We start from the raw sequence: 17,286 nt of genomic DNA, 5'->3' as shown, positions 1-17,286 counted from the left end.
TGTAAAATAGAAATATTAGTCCAAAGTTTTGCATTCGCCATGTGGCTTATTATTCTACCAAGGTAGGTTGGCAAGGCCCTCCACATCTGGGAAGCAGGGCCGGCAGTGTTGGGGCCGTGTTGTCTGGGTTCTGGGTAAGCCCCCACTTCCAGCCTCCATGCCTGGTCAGTCACAAAAAAAAAAGAGGAAAGGAAGGAAGAGAACTGTTCTCACTTACCTAGCTCTGGCGAAAGTGGCTGGGAAATGTTGTCCATTAGACCATTATTGGCCATTAAATTCTAAACTCTCATTCTGTTCCAGGATTAGTCTCCAAGGGGAGCTGAAAGGGGATGTCAATGAAGCCTTCTGTGTGCAGCTTCTCACATATTCATTCCAATCGTCTCTGGGAAGGTGTCATAAGTCCTGGTAAACATATGAAGAAACCAGGTTTTAGTGAGTGACCCACCAAGGTCACATAGTTGGCAAGTCAGAATTTAAACCAAGGCTTCTGCCTGTAAGTCAGTACAGCCACCACACTTCCTACCCTAAGAAACACAGGAACGTATTCCCAAGATGTGCCTTTTCTTCTGTCCCATGTGGCAGGTGGGAGTGAATGCTGGAACCACCTTGGTGGAAAGCAATTAGTGTTATGTATCAAGACCCTTTAAGATGTTTATTCCTTTGGGGGTGCCTTGGTGGCTCAGTTGGTTAAGTGTCCAACTCTTGATTTCAGCTCAGATCATGATCTCAGGGTGGCGAGATGGAGCCCTGGAGCAGGCTCTAAGCTGGGCATGGGGTTCTGCTTAAGATTCTCTCTCTCTCTCTCTCTCTCTGCCCCACTCCCCTAACCCCTGCTCATGTGCACGTGCACTCTCCCTCTATCTCTCTAAAAAAAAATAAAGTTTATACCTTTGGACTGTGTGATTCCACTTTTAGGAATCTTCCTGAAAGAAATTACCTGAGATGTGGGTGACTACCAGAGATTAATGCAAAAAGATGCTATTACAGGGGCGCCTGGGTGGCTCAGTTGGTTGAGCGACTGCCTTCGGCTCAGGTCATGATCCCGGACTTCCAGGATTGAGTCCCGCATCGGGCTCCCGGCTCCTTGGAGAGTCTGCTTCTCCCTCTGACCTTCTCTCTCATGCTCTATCTCACTCATTCTCTCTCAAATAAATAAATAAAATCTTAAAAAAAAAAAGATGCTATTACAGTATTATTTATAATCATGAAATGCTCTAAACTCCCTTTCCAGGAAAACAGCTAAATCATTGCAGCAGAGACCCTGGCTGGGCCAGAACAGAAATGCAAATATGTGGCATGTTCCCATCCTTGGGGTATAGGTCTGAATTTACTCATACTCATGGGTACTGGAGCAGAAAAAGCATTAACTCAAGCCCACAGGAAGACGTGGTAGGGAGAAAGAGGATGCCAACATAAGCCAGCTTGTAGGGAGAGATCATACAGCCCCTGAAAAATAATTGATCCTAGAGAAGAAAGCATTTGGTGTGATAAAGTGGCTTCAGCAACACAGCTTGAGATTCCAAGAGAGAAGGGGTGCCTGGGTGGCTCAGTCGGTTAAGCATCTGCCTTTGGCTTTGGTCAGGATCCTGGGGTCCTGGGATGGAGCCCTGCATTGGGCTCCTTGCTCAGCGGGGAGCCTGCTTCTCCCTTTGCCTGCCATTCCCCCTCTTTGTGCTCAATCTCTCTCTCTCTCTCTGACAAATAATTAAAAATCTTAAAAAGAAAAAGAGAGAGAGAGAGATTCTGAGAGAAGTAGAACAAATTCTCTCCTCCCCGACATTCTTCACCATGGCTTATCAACCACCAGCTTTGTACCTTCTCTTAGGCTCTTGTCCTGATGACTAGCTTGGCCTTTTGACATATCACTCATCTACCTTGGCTTGTTTTTGGACTACCTTCTCAGCTTAAGAAAGAGGGAGCTGTCTCCCTCTTTCTACTGGATTCATACAAAGAAATATCTAGTAGCCATGAAAGTAATGCTCGGGAAGAGTTTTAAGTGGAATAGGAATCGTGTTAGATATAATCTTAAGTAATGAAGGATGAAAAGAATCTGTGTATATAGAAGACGATTTTCATTATAGTGGGTTAAAGCCTCTGCTTCGGCTCAGGTTATGATCCTGGGGTCCTGGGATCGAGCCCCGCATCGCATGGGGCTCTCTGCTCAGCCCCGAGCCTGCTTCCTCCTCTCTCTGCCTGCCTCTCTGCCTACTTGTGATCTCTGTCTGTCAAATAAATAAATAAAATCTTTAAAAAAAATGCCTTCCAGATTTTGGAAAAAAATATGTTAGAGCCTTAAAGCAGGGTTATGAATGCCCTATATTTCATTTTTATTTCTTTTCCATTTTCTATGAACTTGGAGGTCTTATTTTATAGTTACAAGAGGGAGGTATTTAAAATGTGCTCTTTTTCTCCCTCCTAAAAGGCAGGCGATGCACAAATCTATTAAATGTGGGTTGAAAAATAGATGGAATTGGCCTGGAAGTCGCTGAAGCGGCCCATCTGGTTTAGCTGTGTTGGATGAGAACCAGTGGACTGCTTAATTTGGCGTCAGCTTGGGCCACTGGTGCTTTTACACAGCCTCAGGGAGAGAACTGAGCTATTTCATATCTGGAAAACTGAGATGGTACCATCCTGATACAGGTGGTCCAAGAGGAATAATTTTGTATGATGTGGCAAATTAATGTTTGCAAAAAAAAAAATGCTGTTCTGGTCTTCAAATGTTCTCAAAATAGCTTATTGAGACCAGACAGCCTCCCTGTCCAGTTGCAAAAGAACTTGCAGTTCTCATTTGGAAGTGAACCTTGAATCAAAAATTGATCTATAAGCCAAGTGCAACTGTGAGGATTTTGTTAGATATGAATATACGCAAGCGTATACATTTAGAGTCTAAATTCAGAATCTGCTACTTGAACCTAATCAACTTCTTTTCACTCTAAAGCAGTAATTTATTTGTAACGTATTTATGCTCTCATCTTTTCTTTAGTCTAAAAACCATTACCACGCACATATTAAGTTTTGTATTGTTGCTTTGCACAAAGTCAAAATAATGCATTTTTCCCCATTCAACTATTACTGCAATTATGTTTTTTTTAAGGGTTTTATTTATTTATTTGACAGAGATCACAAGTAGGCAGAGAGGCAGGCAGAGAGAGAGGAAGGGAAGTAGGCTCCCTGCTGAGCAGAGAGCCTGATGTGGGGCTCCATCCCATCACAACCTGAGCTGAAGGCAGAGGCTTTAACCCACTGAGCCACCCAGGCACCCGCAATTATGGCTTTAATTGCATTCACTTCTTCCCCTCTGCCTAAACATAAAGGTACACTGTATCTCATAGGTACTTATTAAATATATAAGAACCAAAAGATTTGGGGCACAGCCATCAGCATCTCCAGCTTTATGGTACAATTTCTCCTCCCTGAATTTTTGTTTCCCTTCATCTCCCAATCCCCAAATTGTTTCATTTGCTGTAGCTTGAATAGCTAACAAAGAAAAGTAATTTTTGTCTTCTTTGGCACTGCCTACAGAGATGGCAGCCGTCTCCTATTCAGCATCATGGCTGCCCTCAGACTGCTGGTGAAGCCCAAGATCATTAAAAAAGAGGACCAAGGGGCGCCTGGGTGGCTCAGTGGGTTAAAGCCTCTGCCTTCGGCTCAGGTCATGATCTCAGGGTCCTGGGATCGAGTCCCGCATCGGGCTCTCTGCTCAGCAGGGAGCCTGCTTCCCCCTTTCTCTCTGCCTGCCTCTCTGCCTACTTGTGATCTCTGTCTGTCAAATAAATAAATAAATAAAATCTTTAATATGTGTGTGTGTGTGTGTGTGTGTATAAAAAAGAGGACCAAGAAGTTCATCTGGCACCACCGTGACCAATGTGTCAAAATCAAGTGCAACAGATGAAAACACAGAGGCATCGACAACAGGGTACGCAAAAGAGTCAAGGGCCAGATCTCGATGCCCAAAAGTGGTTATGGGAGTGACAAGAAAGAAAGCACATGAGGCCCAGTGGCTTCTGGAAGTCCCTAGTCCACCATGTCAAGGAGCTTGAGGTGCCATCGGTGTGTGACAAATCTCAATGTGCGGAGATTGCTCACAGTGTCTCCTGTAAGAACCACAAAGCCATTGTGAAAGAGTAGCCCAGCTGGCCATCAGAGTCACCAGTCCCAACGCCAGCAGCTCAGTGAAGAAAATGAATAAACAGACAACTTCTGTGCATGTCACATTTGTGTTAATAAAATCATTAAAATCCTCCAAAAAAGCAATTTTTAAAAATTCTCATAGGCTCCTTATGCCAGCACATAAACACATTCATGCTTCTACTATCTTAAAACAACAATACAACAAAACACGTCCAGCTTGAAATGGAGACCAGATAGTGATAAGCCAAGGACAAGTACATTGCTGGCCTCTAAATCTCAAAGAGTGGGAGAGAAGAGGGGCCCCCAAACTCTGAGTGCTGCCAACAAGAGCCACCCTCCTCCTCCAACACTCACAGCCTCACCATTACCTTGAAGACCATCGAGGCTCATGCCCTCCTGTCCTCTCTCTGTTATGCGTTGAATTGGGTCCCCAGTTAATGCCTGTTAAAATCCCAATCACTTGTACCTCAGAATGTGACGATATTAAACTGTAGTTAAGGTCTTTAAGGAGGTGATTAAGTTTAAATGATGCTGTTAGGGTGGGGCCCTCCTCTCTTATGACTGGTATCATCATAAGAGGAAGAGGTACCAAATGGGCAACCCTATGAATAGACAGCAAGATGGCAGTCATCCGCAAGCCAAGGAGAAAGGTCTTGGCAGAAAACAGCCCCGTTGGCACCTTGATCTTGGACTTTCAGCCTCCAGAACTGTGAGAAAATAAACTTCTGTAGTTTAAGCTACCCAGTCTGCGGTACTTTGTTACAGAAGCCCGAGAGGACTGATACAGCCTTCATCTCTGCCTGTGTCTGAAGCCAGGCACTCCCACATCACCCCTCTTCACTCCAACTCTCAAAGCACATGAGCACACAGTTCCTCATTCAGTGTTTTCGAATGGCACACTGGAGTCCAGTAGTGGATTATGAAGTTGGTTCCGTGAACTTCAGCCATCATATGAAAAATTAAATAGAAGGGGGCCTGGGTAGCTCAGTCGTTAAGCGTCTGCCTTCAGCTCAGGTCATGATCCCAGTGTCCTGGGATTGAGTCCCACATCGGGCTCCCTGCTCAGTGGGAAGTCTGCTTCACCCTCTCCCTCTGCCTGACACTTCGCCTGCTGGTGCTCTCTCTTTTTCTCTCTCTGTATCAAATAAATAAATAAAATCTTTAAAAAAGAAAAAGAAAAAAAAATCTGAGTAGTCTCTTCAATAAGTGGTGTTGGGAAAACTGGATATTCACATGCAAAAGAATGAAATTATACCCCTATCTTATGCCATACACAAAAACTAATTTAAAATGGATTAAGGACTTAAATGTAAGACCTGAAACCATAAAACTCCTAGAAGAAAACATAGGGGAAAAGCTCCTTGACATAGGCCTTAGCAAGGAACTTTTTGGATAGAACACCAAAACTATAGGCAACAAAACAAGAGGATAAAAAACAAAAATAAACAAGTGGGACTATATCAAACTATAAAACTTCTGCACAACAAAAGAAATAGGGGTTCCTGGGTGGCTCAGTGGGTTAAGCCTCTGCCTTCAGCTCAAGTCCTGATCTCAGGGTCCTGGGATCAAGCCCCGCATCGGGCTCTCTGCTCGGCTGGGGGCCTGCTTCCCTTCCTCTCTCTCTCTCTGCCTGCCTCTCTGCCTACTTGAGATCTCCCTCTCTCTCTGTTAAATAATAAATAAATATTATTTATTTAATAAATAAATAAAATAAATAAATAAAATCTTTTTAAAAAAGATTTTATTTATTTCTTTGAAAGACAGAGATCACAAGTAGGCAGAGGCAGAGGCAGGTGTAGAGAGAGAGAGGAGGAAGTATGCCCCCTGCTGAGCAGAGTGCCCGACGTGGGGCTCAATTCCAGGACCCCGAGATCATGACCTGAGCCTGAGGCAGAGGCTTTAACCCACTGAGCCACTCAGGTGCCCCAAATAAATAAAATCTTAAAAAAAAAAAAAAGAAAGAAAGAAGCAACAAAATGGTAAGACAACCTGTGGAATGGGAGAAAATATTTGCAAAACATCTGATAAGGGGTCAACATGCAAAATATATAAGGAATTCATACAATTCAATTGCATAAAAAAACAAATAATCTGATTTAAAAATGGGCAAAATACCCAAACAGATATTTTCCCAAAGAAGCCAGGTACATGAAAAGATGCTCAACATCACAAATCATCAGGGAAATGCAAATCAAAGCCACAATGAGATATTACCTCACACATGTCAGAATGACTATTATCAAAAAGACCAGAGATAACAGCGTTTCCAGGATATGAAGAGGGAACCCTCTTGCAATACTGGTAGGAATGTAAATTCGTTGAGCCACTCTGGCAAACAATATGGAGGCTCCTCAAGAAATTTAAAAAAAAAAAAAAATTAACTACCCTATGACCCAGCAATCTGACATTTCGGTATCTATCTAAAGGAAATTAAATCACTATCTCAAAGAGATATCTGCACCCCATGTTCAGGCAACATTGTTAATAAAAACCAAGACTTGGAAATAACCTGAGTGTCCACTGATGGATGGTGAATGGGTAAAGATGTGATTATATCTATATCTATCTATATATATGAAATACTATGATTTGTGACAACACGGATGGACCTTGAGGTCATTATGCTAAGTGAAATGTAGACAGACAATGAAAGACACATACTGTATGACTTTACTTACGTGTGGAATCTAAAAAAGCTGACCTCACAGAAATAGTAGAGCATGGTGGTTGCCAAGGGCTACAAAGGGTGGGAGAAATGGGGAGATGTTGGTCAAGGGGTACAAACTTACAGGTATAAGATGAATAATTTCTGGGGTTCTAATCAGAGCCTAGTGACTATAGTTAATAATACTGTATTATATACTTAAAAGTTGCTAAGAGTAAATCACAAATATTCTCACCAGACACAGACATACACATACAGACAACACAAAAGATAATTGGGAGAGGTGACAGTTGTGTTAACTAACCTTATTATGATCATCATTTCACTATATATATTCACACAACATTACATGTCAATCATCTCTCAATAAAGCTGGAAAAAAGAGAAAAACACTAAAGTACAACAAAACTAGCTTTAGATTATAAATCATAAAAAAAGAAAAAATCGGAGTAGGAACAAATTGCTCTCACTGTGCCAAATCTTTACTTAGAGCCCTCTTGTATTAATCAGGATTCTTGGCGGTGGAGACTGCCTCTGGCAATCTTGAACAAAAGTTAATTTGTTGCAAGGATTTGGGAGACAAAAAGAAGGCTTGGAAAACCCTGGTTAACACTGAGTGGTCCCTAACCAGTCTTCAAATTCTTAGAGGTTCAAAGACCTGGGTGAGGGTATTCCATGATCTAGCCTAGGTCTAGCCTCCATCAGGGGGAGGGAGCTGGCCTGTTAACTTCTCCTGGGGCAGCCAGGCACGACCACTCTCCAATACAAGACAGAGTGGGAGAAAGAACAGCCCCCAAACTAGGAGAGTCCTGTTAGGGAGGGGCATGAAATCATAATGAACTGAAACAATGTCATGACTATGCATCTTCTGTTGGTAGCTTAGCTTCTGGCTTGCTTTCTTCACCATTCCTCTCCCATTCATTCCTCACCTCCCTGAAATGCGGCATCAGGCCCCCCTCTATTCCTTTGCAAATACCTCATTCAAGTCAACAATCAAACGGACTGTTTGATCCAGTGGATGTTTCTCAGGCCTTATCTTTCTAGATATCTTATTTTGGGTTCCCCTGGCAGCAAATTCTAAGACAAGAACTTCAGTGTAAGTAGTTTATTTGGGAGATGAGCCCAGGAAATATAGGTAAAGGAGCGAAGAAGTGAAAATGTAAGGGAAGGGCTTCAACAGAGTGTGCGTTATCACACCAGTTAGCGCTATGGGCAACCAGAGTTTACTCTCGCTCCAGGGAACTCTGGGAAATGGCGGAGAACATGCATCTCAGAGTTCTGTCGCCCACGGGTCAAGGAGCTGGAGTAAGTCATACACCAACTTCTGTCAATCATGGGTGGAAGGTCGCTTAGGGGGAGCGGGGTGCCTTAACTCCCTGGCACTCCCAGCCTGCTGTCGGTGGGCAGAGCAGGCTCTGGAAACTGCTGGGGGCGGGGGCGGGGTGGGGGGCCCTGGTAGGTTACCCGCGCAGGAATTCTGGCCACTCTGAGAGCCCCGCCCTCTGCCTAGGGCCCGGCTGGGCGCTTCCTGGGCGGAGGGGTCTTTATCTCAGCCACACCTGTGGACAGTCAGGAGAAGCCACACCTGTGGACAGTCAGGAGAAACCACCTTACACCTTTGAGGAAGAGAGTGCCAGCCTGTTGCCCAGCTGGCAAAGTGCCTAAAAACAGAAAAATGTGCTTTTTATTGGGAAAATTTCCAAAACTACATACAAGTGGAGACTACAAGTGATCACTTTGTACTTACCCCAGATTCAACAACCAATATTTAGCTAATCTTGTTTTATCCAGTACCCCACACCTTTTCTTTTTCCACCAAGTTTTCTCTAAAGCAAATCTCTTGTCCTTTCACTTTAAAGTGCATCTCAAAAGGAAGGAAGGAAGGAAGGAAGGAAGGAAAAGATTGTCTTATACCCCACAATGCTATTATCACAGTTAATAAAATGAATAACAATTCATAAATCTTATCTATCACTCAGTCCATATGTAGATTTTTAGATAATTGGGAAAACAGAAGTACTTTTTAGATAGTGGGACCTTTTTACAACACCAGAGTAGACAGGTTTATAGTAAAAAATTTGGGAAGCAGAAATTGTGTCCTTTTAGACCTCCTCAGAACATCCAGTTGGCCCAAACTAGAGGTTGTGGAGTCTTGATAAGCTGAAAAAGCAAATTATCTTCTTGTACTTCTTCAGTTCAATAAAAAGTAGAAGTGTTCTTCCCAGTTTCACTGTGTGCTTCTGTTCACAGGATTTTGTAAGGTGCTAGAAAGCCATTTCTACCCACCTCAAAGGGCTCGTATCAGTCTCCCTCTGAAACAATGTGAATAAAAGACTCTTTGTAGATATATTTTTTAAGAGATTTTATTCATTTATTTGACAGAGAGAGATCACAAGTAGGCAGAGAGGCGGGGGTGGGGGGAGCAGACCCCCCGCTGAGCAGAGAGCCCGATGCCAGGCTCGATCCCAGGACCCTGAGATCATGACCTGAGCCGAAGGCAGAGGCTTAACCCACTGAGCCACCCAGACGCCTCTCCTTGTATATTCTAAGGGGGGGAATATTACAGCGTCCACCTGTTGTTCTTTGTATCAAAGGCTCAGGGGAAAAAATGATGAGGACTTGTATATTTGTACTTGAGCCAGGAGTTGTCCATTAACTTTCCAAATTATCCAGTCACAGTCTACTGAATTTGGAATAACTGCCAAAGATGAAAGAAGCTTTTCCTGCTTGCCTGGCACTAACGAAAAGTGGCTTGGGACAGTAAGTGATCAGTCAGACAAAGATAAAAATCACCATAATCCCTACCAGCTTGCCTAGAAGAGACTGTGCTTTAATTTTTAACTGTTACAGCTTCTCCATGCTGCAAAACGAGCCTTTTCTAGTTATAGCTAATAAGGTTGACTTCTCATCACATGCCAGGTTCCATTCTCAAGACTCAAGGTGGCTTAGCTTAGTTCGTCCCCACAACCCTAGAAAGTAGGCATGATTATTATTCTCGCTCTTACAAATGAGGAAAGCAAAGGACAGAGAAGTTCGAGGATAGGTTGTGCAAGATTACGTGGCTAGTTATAGCCAGCAGACTCAGGGCTTGAACCCAGGGCATCTAGCTTGGGATGAAATGCTGGGATTTTTGTACGTATGATCGCATCTGATCTCATTGCTTGCATTGTGTAGCTCTGTCCCAACACTTTCACACAGTCCGAATTAATTTCTGCTTACTCTCTTGTTTTTCCAAATGAAGCTGTGAGCTCCTTGAAAGAAAAGGCTGCTACGTCCTGACAGTGTGTATCTAGCAAAGGACAGACATTCACTCAATGTATGTGACAGGACCAGGGCTTAGGTGAGGAGATGGAGGCACTCACCCACAGTGCAAAATTTAAGAGGGCTCAAAAAAAAAAAAAAAAAAAAAAAGCCCCAAAAAACAAAATGGATAATACTTTAAAGCAATGTTTTTTGAAAAATTAAAATCAAGGTCAGTAGCAATGCCCTGACGAGCTATGTTGGAGCCTGAGGCAAAAGGAATGGTCAGAAGTAGTGATCCAGTCTTTAAAATATTGATATTTTAGGATGCCTACGTGGCTCGGTTGACTGAGGGTCTGACTCTTGATTTCAACTCAGGTCATGATCTCAAGGTTGTGAGACCGAGTCCTACATCTGGCTCTGCACTGGGCAGGGAACCTGCTTAAGATTCTTTCTCTCCCTCTCCCCTCTCCACACCACTCCCCACTCATGCACGTGCAATCTCTAAAAAAACTAAATAAGTAAACAAACAAACAAATATTTTAGTAATCATCATGGATTTTTTGCGTTAATTTTGATTTCTTAAGATTATTACATTAAAATGCTATTTTTCTTGATTATTGAATTTTTTGGTGTCTCCTCCCCTCTCCCTTAAATTTTCCTCCTGAGGTGAGTGCCTCACTGGCCTCATCCTCGTCCAGGCCCCATGCACAATTGAATAAATGGTGAAGTTCACATGCTGTATCTACATTTTGCAGGTGAAAAAATATATATAGTTGGTATTCAATGAATAATGGAAAAGACAAATATGGAAACAAATGTTAAATCAACAAAGCCTAAAGTTGTGGGAGACATTGTTTCTAGGAAATTCTTTGTGTTTGTCTGAATCATCGGAGGTTGGCTATCTCAGTTGTTTCAAGCAGGTTGTTAATGAGGTCACAACCATTGACCAATCCTCTTAAAAAGCCTCTTGAGGAGCCTGACCCGCTAACAATGACTCATTCATTAAACAAACATTCACTGAGTACCTACCCTGTAGCAGGTTTCTGTCAGACGTCAATAGGCAGGAGTTCATAGGTCTCCCCAGACGACTCATGAAAGGCTTCTCAGAGGGGGCCAAGAGCGTGTCAGTTTGGAGTTAGAGTGTTTGAAAGGGCCCAGTCAATAATTTTCCCCAACTTGAGATATGAATTCCTTGTAAAGTAAGACAAAGAAGTTGGCAGTTAAAGACCAAAATATTAACTTTATCCCTGGCACAATGGATGTTGGAGAATGTGGCTTACACCTGCCAACAAACAGCCTTCCCAGTGCTGAATACCGGAATTAGACGGACCCACCCACCCAGCATCCCTGGACCAAGGCAGACCCTGGTCGCTGCAGGGACAGAGCTTGCCTCTGGAGTTTGGAAGAGAATAGGTGCTCCCTTGGGGCAGCTTGCTTCCAAGAAGTAGTGATTGGATGAAGCATGTCCACTATTGTCTATATGGTATAAACAGAGAGATGCATAAATGAACTGTAATCCCTAGAGGTGGCTGGTTACATTTAAACACCTAATCAGGAATGCACATTCCGAACAGGTTTAAGTACTACAAATATTGTTATCTAAAGCTATATCCAGAGGATTTGTTAACAAATACATTAGAAATAATTTTTCATCAATGAAAGGACTGATTGTAGATATTTATATGACAGATTAGAAAGATGATACTGACCCAACTGCTTTTCTGCTTTTGCACAAATGAGGTATAAGAATCTGGCAAGCCGAGCAGTCTGATATTGTTAGAACAGTGCCCTGGGTCTAAAGCCTCCTTGGTTCTATGCCCACTTTTTCACGGAGAACTCAGTTGGAGATAAACCGTAGGACTGGCCAGTCCCGTCATCAGAATTTTGTTGTTCATCTTAAGAGTGAGTCTTTCCTGTGAGGTGCTTGTTGGAATGCGCAAGGACCGAGAATGGAACTTCCGCCCAAGTTTACAAGAACAGGAGGCATGACTGTTTTTGTGTCTACTTGCTGATACATATACATCTGCTAGGATCTGGTGTAAGACTTTTTTAAAATAAAGATTTTATTTATTTGTTTGAGAGAGAGAGAGCACAAGTGGAGGAAAAGGGAGAACAGATTCCCTGCCCAGTGGGGAGCCCGACTCAGGGCTCGATTCCACCACCCTGAGATCATCACCTGAATCAAAGGCAGACACTTAACCGACAGAGCCACTTAGGTGTCCCAAGACTTGCTTTTATTATAATAGGCCACGTAGTAGCTAAGTTGTGGTGGCAGTGATGTATATTTCACCTTCCTACTTTTCTCAGCTAGAGCCAAAAGAACCTGACCACTAAAGAATGGCCTGATTGGGGGCACCTGGGTGGCTCAGAGGGTTAAAGCCTCTGCCTTCAGCTCAGGTCATGATCTCAGGGTCCTGAGATGCAGCCTGGCATCGGGCTTTCTGCTCAACAGAGAGCCTGCTTCCCCCTCTCTCTCTGCCTGCCTCTCTGCCTACTTGTGATCTCTCTCTGTCAAACAAATAGAATCTTTAAAACAAAACAAAACAAAACAAAAAAAGGCCAGATTGGCTTGGGTCAGTTCAATTCCTCCTTCCCAAACTCATTAATCAGGTAAATAACCCCTCCCCAACCCCAGGGGTGGAGAGAGCAGGAGTGTTATACTAATAGAAGTTCCTTCACACGGAGGGGCGCCTGGGTGGCTCAGTCTGTTAAGCATCTGACTTTGGCTCAGGTCATGATCTCAGGGTCTGGGATCGAGCCCCATGTCAGGCCCCCTGCTCCCTGCTCTTCCCTGTCCTTCTGCCCAACCCCAGCTTGTGTCTCTCTCAAATAAACAAACAAAACATATTTTTAAAAAGTCCCTTTGCATGGAAAGGAAGCTCAGTAGTAGGGAATGAGAGTTCTCCACTAACAGTAGACAAACCAATGTTCTAGGCAATAGAAATAGCATGGACTAAAACACAGAGGCCTGATGAACACATTCAGGAAATTATAAATCATTCCATATTCCTGGAGTATAAAGGGCAACAGGAGAAATGGTGGGAGATAAAAGCAGATATCAGGACAGGGAGCTCTCACAAATCCATACAAAAATTTAAGAACTATCTAGCGGTTCTAAGAAGGATGAAAACAGAATAGGATTTGAATATTAGAAAAATGCCTTTGTTGGCAGTGTGGGGAGAGTGTGAGAGGAAGGCAGTAAGACTAGAGGCAGAAGTACCAATTAAGTAAGGCACTGCTGCTCATGAAATGGTCTGATTTAAAACAGTGGAAAAGAGACGGCAAAGAGGAAAGAACATGAATGATGCTCAGAAAGGAGAATTTGGAAAGACCTAGTGATTGAGTGGATATATGAAGTAAAGGAGTGTCTTGATCCATTCAGGCTGCTATAACACGATAGACTAGACGGGGTGGCTTATAAACAGCAGGAATTTATTTCGTACAGTTCTGGAGGCTGGGAAGTCTGACCTCAAGGTGCCAGCAGATTTGGTATCTGGTGAGAACCCACTTCCTAGGTCATAACGGCTGTCTTCTCCCTGTGCCCTCCCACGGTAGAAGAGGTTAAGGAGCTCTCTGGGGTCTCTTTTATAATGGCATTAATCCCATGCACCAGGGCTCCCACCCTCGTGACCTAATTGCCTCCTACGGCCCTGTCTCCTTATAGCATCATCTTGGCAGTTAGGTTTCACTATATTAATCGGGGAGGGTGGGGGGCAGTTAAAGACACAAGTATTCAGTCCACGGCAGGGACAGAGGCTTGTAGTGTCATCTCCATTTTCAAAGCACATAAGTGGGCACAATTTATAGAGAAGCATTCAATCTATGAGTATTTATTGAGCCATGAATATATAAATAGCAAATTGATAGTAGTAACCATAGGTGGTAGGTTGAATTTCCAAAGATGACTACCATGAACACACATTTCCAAGGGTAAAATCCTTCTCTGTATGCTTGTATATAATGCCCAGAAACCAAGAGTGCCTTAATATAGGTTTCTTTTTTTTTTTTAAGATTTTATTTATTTATTTGACAGACAGAGATCACAAGTAGACAGAGAGGCAGGCAGAGAGAGAGGGAAGCAGGCTCCCCGCTGAGCAAAGAGCCCGATGCGGGCCTCGATCCCAGGACCCTGAGATCATGACCTGAGCCGAAGGCAGCGGCTTAACCCACTGAGCCACCCAGGCGCCCTTAATATAGGTTTCTTATGTTCAGTGGATCTTTAACCTCTGCTTAGGCAGTGTCTGGCCTGTGCTAGTTTCTCAATAAATTACAAGCTGAATCATCTAGAAAAAACCCTAAACCTAACACCCCTGTGTGTTAGTTATGCACCGCTGTGTAGCCAGTCACCCCAAAAGTTAGCATCTTAAAACAGTGAACATTTATAATCTCACAGTTCCTGTGAGTAAAAAATCAGCCAATGGATCGTTTGGCTGGATGGTTCCGGCTCATGGTCTCCCACAAGGCTACCCTCGAGTTGTCAGCTGGGACAACAGGCATCTGAGACTTGAGGAGGCCAGAGCAGCCCCTTCCAAAAACACTTACCAGGCAGTTGGCCAGTTGCGCAGACCTCTCCCCAGGGCCGCTCACACCTGGCAGCCCCAGAGCCAGCGGATAATGGTAATGGTGATGGTGAATGAGGGAGAGAGGGGGAGAGAGAGGAGGCAGAGAGAGAGGCCTCACTGCCCTTTACCACCAAGTCTCAAGTCATCATCCGTCTAGCACTCCTCTGTTCATCAGAAGCAACTCACTGCTCAGGCAGGCCACCACTCCAGGGAAAAGGATTGCACAATATCGGGGGATCCCTGGGGACCCTCCCGGAGGCAATCTACCATACCTTGTGAATTGTTAACCGACTGTGCAAACAGCAGCCTCCAGATGCTCCCACAAATGTGCTCTTTGCTGTGAAGGTGGCTATAAATTATTCATCTGCGTTTCCCTCATAGTTTTGCAAACATGGTAACACTATCACTTCTTTGCTCCTCAAATGCAAAGGGTACTCCAGCAGGTAAATGGAGTAACGACAATTACCTTTGCATCCCGAAGATCCCAGGTTGGCGCCAATGAATTACCTTGAGGCACTTTTTGTTTGCCTCTTCGAGGTCGTCCCTGGACTAGAATGAAAGTTGGGTTTGTATTTCTCAAGCCTAAGCCCGTCTCCATCAACCCCGCAAAACCAGACACCAGTTTCAGCATTTAAAAAAAAGTATTGCCTCGTGTAGTCCATTTTATTTTAAACCCTTGTTCTAAAATGGCCTGAAAAGACAAGCAAAGTGTCACTATAGTCAGGAATTTTTTTAAAAAAGTGCTCAGTGTTTTCCAAAGAACAAAATGTGTATTTACTTCAGGGAAGGAAAATATTTTTTTTCCCCCTTGGTTTTAAAACACTCACGCTTTCTCTTTCATAAAAAAATCTAAAGTGAATTTGCTGCAGAGGTTTGGGCTGAGTTTGCCGGAGGCAAAAAGGAGTCCCCTGTGGAGGATTTTCTAGTTGGCAAGCCTGTATGGTCAACTGAAGGGTTGGAGATATGGGTCCTTTGTCTATGTTTATTTTTATTATTTTTTAAAAGATTCGAGAGGAGAGCACACGTGTGCGCATGCGTGAGCAGGCAGGTGGCGGGGCAGAGGGAGAAGGTGTCCGCAGACGCCTCGCCGGCAGACGCTGAGCTCCATCCCCCGACCCGGCGCCCACGACCCCGGGTGACATCAAGAGCCCCACGCTTAACGGACCGAGCCACCGGGTGCTCCTCCTTTGTCCATGCAGTATTTGTGCAGCCTCAGCCAGTGCCTGCCCTGCTTCATCCTTCAGGAGGAGTCTCTTCTCGCCAATTCCAGATAAAACCTCTTGAAATAAGCAATTGGGTGTTGGAGGGGAGCGCACATGGCAAGGGGGGAAGAACAATTTTCTCGTACAGGGCAGTTGAACAAAACTCTCCAAAGAGAGAAATGAAATGGGGCCTCTTGATACCAAACAAAGACGAGTGGAGGGAAATTATCCCAATTATGCTGTGGGTGTGAATGTTTTCACACAGCCTCCCCCAGCCCCCAGAACAGTTTTGCACCGTGGCTGCCAAAGCTGGTCCAGATGTGTCACATCAGTCTTCTGAGATGGCATCTTTGCCTAGGCTGGCAGAAACTCGCTGTTCACTCTAGCTCAATTTCCCCAAACTCTGTCCCTCCGAGAGCAAATCCATTGTAGTCCTTAGGGTTCCTACCGCCTTGGCAAGCTCCGTGTGGCTGGTAACCGTAGCCGTTAAAAATGCTTTTAAATCATTTCTGTATAATAATTAGATTAAGATTTGTCCTTTGAAGTCCGCCTCCACTTGGCATTTTGGATATCACTTAACAAGCTCACACGCGGCTTTTGTGTTCATCCATTGGGCCCTGTGGTTTCTACTTCAAGGCTGGATTAGTGGACTGCCAGCAAGTTTATCACTGCCAATACATCTTTGAAGAATGGTGCTTTCATCCCGTAGCATTTTCTCCTTTGCTTAACCAGCTCTCTTCTCTATCAAATGTGTCAATAACCATTCGTGTTTGCCTCCATCAGAGCTTCTCGAACACTAATATGGATGGGGATCGTGGAACGTCTTGTTAAAATGCAGATTCTGATTCATTTAGGTCTGGGGTGTGGCCTGAGAGTCTACGTTTAGGACGCGTGTCCACATGATGCTGGTGTTTCAAATTCCAGATCTACTTTGAGTCTCAAGGACCTAAAACTGCACTAATTGTGATTAGAGGCAAACTGGCTTGGCTGCAATTAGAACACCCGTTATCCCTTTGAAGCGGGCTGCTCCTATGGTAGAGACACAACAGCTTCTCACCTGAAGAATCCTTCTCTCCTCTTTCTCTCTTGTGAGACAAACTCTTGAATTTCCCTCTGGCTAAATCTGTTTGAATAAAGAAAATACTGTTTGAGCTACTTTAGATCAATAAACACATTCCCTGTTTCTAAGGACTGGAATAAGTACTGGAAATTGGATGGACATTTTTAGCAATTGTTTTTTTCTCTTTAAAATGTCAGCACAAGAGCTGTGGTTTATTTACTTCGTTTGAAGTGACCTCCAGTGCTGCTCAGGAAACACTCTACAAGCTGCTTTAAAAGAATTAATCATATTGAATTAGTGATTGGTTTTTAAAAGCCTTTCTAATGGCGATACACTCCCAAGGACCTTCAAGGTCACTTTATATCTTCTCTCTCTCTCACTCTCTCGGTCTTTCTCTCAATTTCTCTCTTATAATTGGCCCAT

The 17,286-nt window shown here is 43.8% G+C and overlaps 1 long non-coding RNA gene across 1 annotated transcript; it reads right to left on the bottom strand.

The window, feature by feature from the left end:
• Positions 1-232: 232 nt before the first annotated feature.
• LOC132006804 (uncharacterized) lies at positions 233-14,746 on the bottom strand. Its single transcript, XR_009401233.1, has 3 exons — positions 14,582-14,746; positions 11,069-11,230; positions 233-402 (listed from the first exon to the last, which is right to left on the bottom strand). It is a non-coding gene; the product is annotated as an uncharacterized LOC132006804 (long non-coding RNA).
• Between the last annotated feature and the right edge of the window lie 2,540 nt (positions 14,747-17,286).

Source organism: Mustela nigripes, chromosome X, assembly GCF_022355385.1.
Source record: "Mustela nigripes isolate SB6536 chromosome X, MUSNIG.SB6536, whole genome shotgun sequence".
Classification (NCBI taxonomy): Eukaryota; Metazoa; Chordata; class Mammalia; order Carnivora; family Mustelidae; genus Mustela; species Mustela nigripes.
Note: the sequence above shows the minus strand (reverse complement) of the source record. Positions and strands in the feature narration are given on the sequence as shown.